Here is an 8,185-nt window from a genome sequence, read left to right as displayed (position 1 = left end):
GACCAGGTGACCTATCACCTGGACAAGGGAGAAGAGATTGATGTCATATATCTTGACTTCAAAAAAGCCTTCAATCTGGTATCCCATGATCACCTGTTGGCGAAACTGGCCAATTGTGGCCTTGGGCCCACCATGATCTGCTGGCTGGGAAATTGGCTCCATGGTGGGACCCAGAGTGTGGTAACTGATGGAAGTCAATCATCATGTGACCAGTGGGGTCCCCCAAGGCTCTGCTCATGGACCCATATTGTTCAACATCTTCATTAATGATGTGAACATTGGAGTCAGAAGCTTAGAATGGCTAAGTTCGCCGATGACACCAAACCTTGGGGCAAAGCGTCCACACCTGAAGACAGGAGGGCGATCCAGGGTGACCTGGACAGGCTCAGCAAATGGGTGGATGAGAACCTGATGGTGCTGAACACTGAAAAATGCAAGGTTCTCGACCTTGGGAGGAAAAACCTGCAACATCCTTATAGGCTCAGCAGTGCTATGCTGGCTAGTACTACAGATGAAAGAGACTTGGGGGTCATCATTGAACACAAGATGAACATGAGCTTTCAATGAGATGCTGCAGCTAGTAACGTGACCAAAATGCTGGCTTGCATCCATAGATGCTTCTCAAGCAAATCCCAAGACGTCATTTTTCCCTCGTACTCGGCCTTGGTGAGGCCGCAGCTGGAGTACTGCGTCCAGTTTTGGGCCCCACAATTCAAAAAGGATGTGGAGAAGCTTGAGAGAGTCCAGAGAAGAGCCACACACATGATCAGAGGTCAGGAAAACAGACCTTACAATGACAGGCTGAGATCTATGAGGCTCTTTAGCCTGGAAAAGCGTAGGCTCCAGGATGATCTGATGGCCACCTATAAGTTTATCAGGGGTGACCACCAGTATCTGGGGGAGCATTTGTTCACCAGAGTGCCGCAAGGGATGACGAGGTTGAATGGTTTTAACCTACTGCAAGACCGTTTCGGGCTGGACATAAGGAAGACTTTCTTTACTGTCCAAGCCCCAAGGTCTGGAACAGCCTGCCATCGGAGGTGGTTCAAGCACCTACATTGAACACCTTCAAGAGAAAATTGGATGCTTATCTTGCTGGGATCCTATGACCCCAGCTGACTTCCTGCCCTTGGGGTGGGGGGCTGGACTTGATCTTCCGAGGTCCCTTCCAGCCCTAATGTCTATGAAATCTAACTGAAGCGTTTTCTCTCATGACTCCTTAAAGTTCAAAGTGATTCTCAGCTGAATTAAATTTGCATAGTGAAGCCTTTCGTGGAGATTGTTTTAGGAGCTTTTGCCACTACAGGAGGTTCCTTGGGATATAAATCTGTAGGAGATTCCTTGGGATATAAATCTTATATCCTTGGGATATAAATCTGTATAAATGTATTTTCTTCTAGAAGTGCATTCTTTAGTATACGTAGTTCATAGTAATTTACTGAGAATGTGTTTTAAGATTTAGAAGAATATTATGAAATAATGAATGTTTCAGGTGTGATCTTTAAATAGTTGTGAAGATTTGGATTGAGTTATATCTGCTTCTCACTTACTTTAGTTAACATCCTTAGGCACTCTCTAATCTACAAAATAAATCAAGATTTACTGTGATGCAGGTAAACAAAATCTGGCTGATGTCTTTAGAGTTACTTATATCCACATATTTCCATGAACCAGTAATTTATGGTATATCAGCTCACCTCAGAATTTGGACTTAGAAGTCAAAGATAGTTTGTCTCATGTCCTTTTAAACCTCTAAACAAGAATACTTCTCAACAGATAATTTACACTTGCACATTTAATTTACAGTTTAATTAGAAAAAAAATGCCTTTAGCTGGATGGCTGTGTTAAAGTAGTAAAAAAATCTGACTTGCCTTTTTAATATAGTATAAATGTTCCAATGAAAATGTATCAGTGAAGGCAGTGATAAATCAGTATAATTTATTGATACATTTTCAAGATATTGACAGTTAATACTTGACCTGGAAAAGTAATGACTGGGGAGTTGGGAACTGAAACTGTCTTTGCTTTTGGTTGTAGAATTTTTCAGTGTCTCATTCTACCTCTGTTGTATGTTATAATAACTTACTGGTTGGGAAACACTGGTCCTCATAGCTACATTGAGTCATCTCATGCTGTAAATTTTAAGTAGAAGTCCCAATTCTTGTTTCCAGTGTAGAGTTGTACTTAAAAATTAATGGCATAATTTGGCTTATACACAGGGTTTGAAAATACACGGGCTTTGAGGGGGTCTGCAGCAATGGCAGCCAGAAGGAGCCACTGCTGCCTCAGGTCTTGTCTCCTGTGAGGGGATTTTGCGGGGGCTCTCATCGCTTATGGGGGGGGTCAGCATCTTCATATTTCAAACCCTGTTTGTACATCTAAAACTGCTTAGAATGGTTAATGTGGAAGGTTCTCTGCATTTCTCCTTTCACAGAGAGGGATTGAGAAGGAACAAATCAGTAACTGAAAAATGCTATAAGTTATCTTACTTTGAAATGAGCAAATGTAACAGAGTAATGTATAACTGCTAAGATTGCTTATAGAAAGAACAGGTTTACATGAATGGTATCGTTCTATGAAAAGACTTTATTTTCTACATTATTTATTATATCATTACATAGAAATTTTCATTAATGAATCTTAATGTGCTTTACAAAATCATTTAAGCCTCGCAATATTCCTATAAATAGATAGGTAAATTGAGGCACACTAGTTAACAGACTCACTTAACTTCACAACTGAGATGAAAGCTGTTAATAGTTAATAGAATTCAAGAGTGCCAACTCCTTAATCTTGTGCAGTAATCTCTAGACCTCACAGTCTCACTAATTACCTATACTAATTGTTGTTGTTATACTCTCATTCCTGATTTGGGGGCAGAGGACAGTTGATCCTTCCATTTCCAGCAGCAGACAAAGTTAATCAGGTTTGGATTTTACCACAAAATGTGGTTTGAAGTAGTCTAGAATCACAAGCTCTGTGACTCTTCAGCACACACAGTATGCCTCTCCATAGAGTTTTAAATTCCTTTGAGAAAGAGTTTGATACTTGTTAACCAGCTACATTCTAGGTAACAAAATAGTACCTTCTAGCAAGAATAGGACATGGACATTTGTTGCTAGTTTTAATTCCTAAGTGTGGTTAGCTAGAAACATTTGTTTCTTGGACATTTGATTGTATATCAGCTAACCAATGTTAAAACATTTTTAACAATGTTAAAAAAACTTCAAATCACACGCTATGGAGCAAGCAATCAGGTTTGCCATCTGTTTAATGAAGGCGGTAAAAAACAATTGTCACCAATGACATCCTGACTTCTGTGTCTTATTTTGGACAATTTTCCTTGAGCTGCTTGCAAACTTCCGAGCAAGTTAAAATGAATAGTGAAATTATGGATGAATGAATGTGCAAAGGGGAAGATTAATCAGTATGGGAAAATATGTAACCTCTCAGGATGCTGTTCTGCTGAGGCTGTCATGTAATCCAAAGGATTCTTGTCTAGCCTAACAGTTTGTCACGATAGTTTATCTTTACATTGGCAGGCCAAGTACCTGGGAGAGCAAAATAGTTGTTGACTGCTTTTTGTAGGTGATAGCAGGCCAGTACAAGTAATATTGTTGATGTGGAGAAGGACTTGCAGATCAGGTGAAGAGAGAAGGATGTTTCATATTCTGACCTTAGAATGAAAGGAACAGTTTCTTTAGAGGTAGTTTGTTTCCCATTTATCTACTATGTAGATGAAACAAAATGACTAGCCATTTCTGGTACAGCAAAGGCCTTGCCTTTCCAGCACACCCCCAAAGAAGGACTTTCACACTGTGGGGAATAAGAAAGCTAAAATGACTTGATATGCCTTTATAGTAGTAGTGATGCTTCACCAGTTTTCATGTCCTGAATGGATTTTTTTTGGGGGGTGGGTGGGGGTGAGTCAGCTAGTTTAATGCTGACAACAAACTGTATTTATCTATATATAAATCCTTGATCTTTTATCTATGGATGCTGATTGCATGGCATCAGACTTATAAGTAAAATGGCCTTGAAGATGATAAGAAGTTGGGGGTAGACAGGAACATAACTGAACAATTGACTAATCCAGTACAAAGAATTCAAAGCTGGATTTTTATTTAACATATTCTGCTTAATAGAATCAAGGAACACAACTGAATTCTGATCTCAGTTACTACTAACAACCCTGCTGGCTTTTAGAGTTACACTCACTGCAATTGATTTTCCTGTTGGATGAATTTTGGACCAGTGTGATTTCTGGTGGGCTTTCATGCATTAACCAAAGGGCAGAATATGACCTTGTTGTGTATTGTATTAAATCTGTCTTCATTATGGGTTTTAAAGATTAATATGTTTTAATTTAACTTTAATTCTTTGTCTATAAACCCTGCATTAGCATCCCTAGCCTAAGTACTGTTAAAATACTTTTCAAGGGTATCTGAGATCTTGGGAGTTGAAAGGAAAGGAAATAAATTTCCATGGGAGGTCAGATCACTGTGTTCCAGTCCACCATGAGCACATTTACTGTACACAGTATGACTTGTACGGTCTTGCAATTTCACCACAGTCAGAAAGAGAAATCCATTGGTCTATTTCTTCCCCTGTAAATTACACAGATCTTTTCCAGAACCATGAATCTTTTAGAGGGGGATACTGAATCCCACTGTTTTATATCACAATTACATTTTGCTGTTATTCATTTTACTTCCTATAAATTTTTTTTTTTATTATGAATAGCTTTATATAGTTTTATTTTCATGCACTTTTTCTATTACTTCAGCTCCTCTTTCCATTTTGCATCTTTTGGTCATAGTCCTGCACTTTATTGCTTCCCTGTTGGTTTAGAGTGTTTCTTCTCTGCTGTTTTCAAGATAAAATTCACTAAAATTACCGCAGCAGCTGAACTAGAAAAGTAATAAATATTTACTGTAAGGTATTCATAAATATTTTGCTTGTGATAATTCCTGATAATTATCATTCCACTGATAATCATTGTCCCATCAAAATGCTATGTAAATAGCTCATTCCTGGCAGCTGTTAAGAGAAATAAATTACACTGACACAAAAGACATTTTAACCAAAAGGTGGCACTATAGTTGCACATATTCTGCTCTTGATTAGCTGTCTTGCATGAGTTAATAAACCCTTCTCTGCATGCATTATAACTCTCTATTTCATACCCTGTGAATAATGAGCAGGGACTGTAATTGAAGCAATGAGTTCTTTATTTCCAAAACACTAGAAGAATAACTCTTCAGGATACAAAAAATTTAGAAAGTAACCAAAATATAGAAATAATGAAAGCATTGTGATCTTTATCAACCGATTAAGGAAGCAAACAATATGTGAAAGCACATCTGCCAAAATGTGCATGCTATATCAACATTCATAACCAGAACCTTTTGTTTCATAATCTATTCGTTTTGTCTTGTTTCATATCTAATACTTAAAAAGTGCTTGTTAGGCCATTTAATTTCCTTATAGTCTGATCAAGTAGCCCTGAAAGCCATTAGGACTCAAATGTTGACTGAAATAGAGGCTGTATTATGTACTTAATTAGCTGTTTTAATGCTACTAATTGGTGGTGTTTAAATCACTGAAGTCTCAAACTACATTTCATAAATTTGCTTTGAACTGATATGTCAGATATCTCAGAATTCAATTTCCAGATGTGATTCATTCCTAGAAAAGAGATCTGGGTTTACATGGGTGAAAAACCTGCTTGGAGGAAAACAAGGGGCCTACCAAACTATTAATGCAGGAGTTGGGTAAGGTTCAGCTTAGTTTAGAAAATGGGTGGAGATGTGGGAAGAAGGTGCTGCACTAAGAATCTGTTTCAATTTAGCATGAATTATTCCTATTCTTCTTCTGCCTGGAGGGTTTCTGAGAATATGGTCATGCATTAAGGCTATGGTCCCATGACATAGACCTCAGGAAAGGAGTACACTCTTCCTTTTGGGGGGATGCCCCTTGGATTACAGGTATTACAATATATACCCATGTATGACAATAGGGAACATGACCAACTCGGCTAATAGGGCTAGGTATTGAATTACTTCCCTCTCACACACACATGCACCGTGGAGAATGTCCTTCAGTTACATACTGACCTTAGATGACTTTTTTTTTTGTTTTTCCTGGTAAGAGGCATACATTCCCATGATCTGAAGACCAGCTTCCACACATGGGCTTAATAAGCTTTAATTTATGTATATCAAGGTCTTGTTTTGAATTGGCTTGCCTTAGACGCCTTGAGCATCTAGTGTAGACAAGTCCAGAGCCCTTAGCTTTCAAAATGCACTGGTTTGTTGGCCAGCCCCAATGTTAAAAATCATAAGTTGGACCCCATAAGTTGTGGGTTATTTTTTTTTTATTTGCCTCAGCTTTGAATCCTGTTGGTCCATGTTTGGGACATTTGGCAAGCTCCCCACCCTGCAACTATGAAGGCTGAAAATTCCTTAAAATTAAGCTAAAAGTAGTTATAGGATTTGGGGACCTGGGGCTTCAAGAAAAAAAACCAAGCATCAAACTCACAATAAAAATGTTCTTTGCCAGGAGTCAGTATTTGGCATTGACTTTTAAGCCTGATCGCAGTTTCAATTTTCTTCTTTAACTTTTTGTTGTATTTAGATTAGGGATAATAGGATATCCTCAGGCACTCCAGGCTGTTGTGAAAATAAGACTGCTTAAAATCTAAGCAGAGGTAATTGTGGCCTGACAAGTATTTGTCTAAGATTGAGGGGACCCCTGCCTGTATGAATTACAAAAAAAAGTATAACTGACAATGTCATGCTAGAATCTATGATTATTTTTAAAACATGTTTAAGTCAGGATGGAGTTACAGCACAAAGGTACTGATTAGCCCTCAACATTAAAATATAGCATTTTAAAACCCTTGTAGTTGATGTAATGATTTCTGAAATGCTTTACATACAATCATAGAAAATGGGGGTTGGAAGGGACCTCAGGGGGTCAGTTAGTCCAACCCCCTGCTCAAAGCCAGACCATCCTCAATTAAATCATTCCAGCCAGGGTTTTGTCAAGCTGGGCCTTAAAAACCTCCAAGGGTGGAGATTCCACAACCTGTCTAGGTAACCTGTTACAGTGCTTCACCACCCTCCTAGTGAGAGAGTTTTTCCTAATATCCAACCTAAACTTACCTTGCTGCAACCTGAGGCCATTGCTCCTTGTTCTGGCATCAGTCACCACTGAGAACAATCAAAGCAGTCTTTTCAAGAGTCAGTGTTCCCTTCTGAACATGGTGGGAGAACCTGAAACCCCCTGCTACATGTTACACGTATGGCACGACTCACTGGTGAATCATGCAATCAGTGGAGACCCACTACACACAAAGCAAGTCTGGCCACAAGTGCAAAGTAATTATCACACAATTATCTGGTGAATCATCCAACAAATGCAAACCTGCTACGTGTGCAAAGATGGGTCACAAGTGCAAAATAATCACCCCACAATTCTCACCATAAGTATAGACCCACCCCACATGGGCAAAGTAAGGCTAGCCACAAGTGTGATGCCATCCTCACAGAACTGAGTGAAGTGTGCAATAAATGCAGGCAGACTACACATGTAAAATAAGATTGGCTACCTAATTATCACGCAACTCTCTGGTGAAGTGCGCAATAAATGTAGACCCACCACACACACGCCAAGTAAGACCGGCCACAAGTGCAGCACGATCATCACACGACTAAGTGAAGCGCAACATAAACGCGGACTAGCCACCGTGCAAAATAAGTGTGGCCAAATAACTGCCCCGCAATTCTTTGGCGAGGCCCGCAAAAAACGTAGACCCACGGTGCGTGCAAAAGAAATATCACCCCATAAAAAGAGGGACCAGAAAGAGCCAGCCAGCTCGGAAGTTAGTGCTTGGACATGGGGGCCATCTCTCTAGCTGGTTCCCAGCCGGCGTCGGTGTGGCAGGGCCGAGCTGCGCACAGGGCGGCGAGGAAGCGCGGTGGGAAGGGAAGGGAAGGGGAGGCTAACACATCTTCGTGCTCCCTCACAGGAGGGCGGGGAGCCGGGAGGAGGTTTAAAAAGTGGCGCGGGCGCTGAGGGCACGGCTGCGCCCCCGGGCATCCCTCTGGGCAAAGCCTCTCCCTTCCCTCGCAGGGGCCTGGCGCTCGCTGCGTGCAAGGGGCCGCGGCCGGCACCGCCCAA

This window comes from Alligator sinensis, unplaced genomic scaffold (genome assembly GCF_000455745.1).
Source record: "Alligator sinensis unplaced genomic scaffold, ASM45574v1 scaffold480_1, whole genome shotgun sequence".
Classification (NCBI taxonomy): domain Eukaryota; kingdom Metazoa; phylum Chordata; order Crocodylia; family Alligatoridae; genus Alligator; species Alligator sinensis.
Note: the sequence above shows the minus strand (reverse complement) of the source record.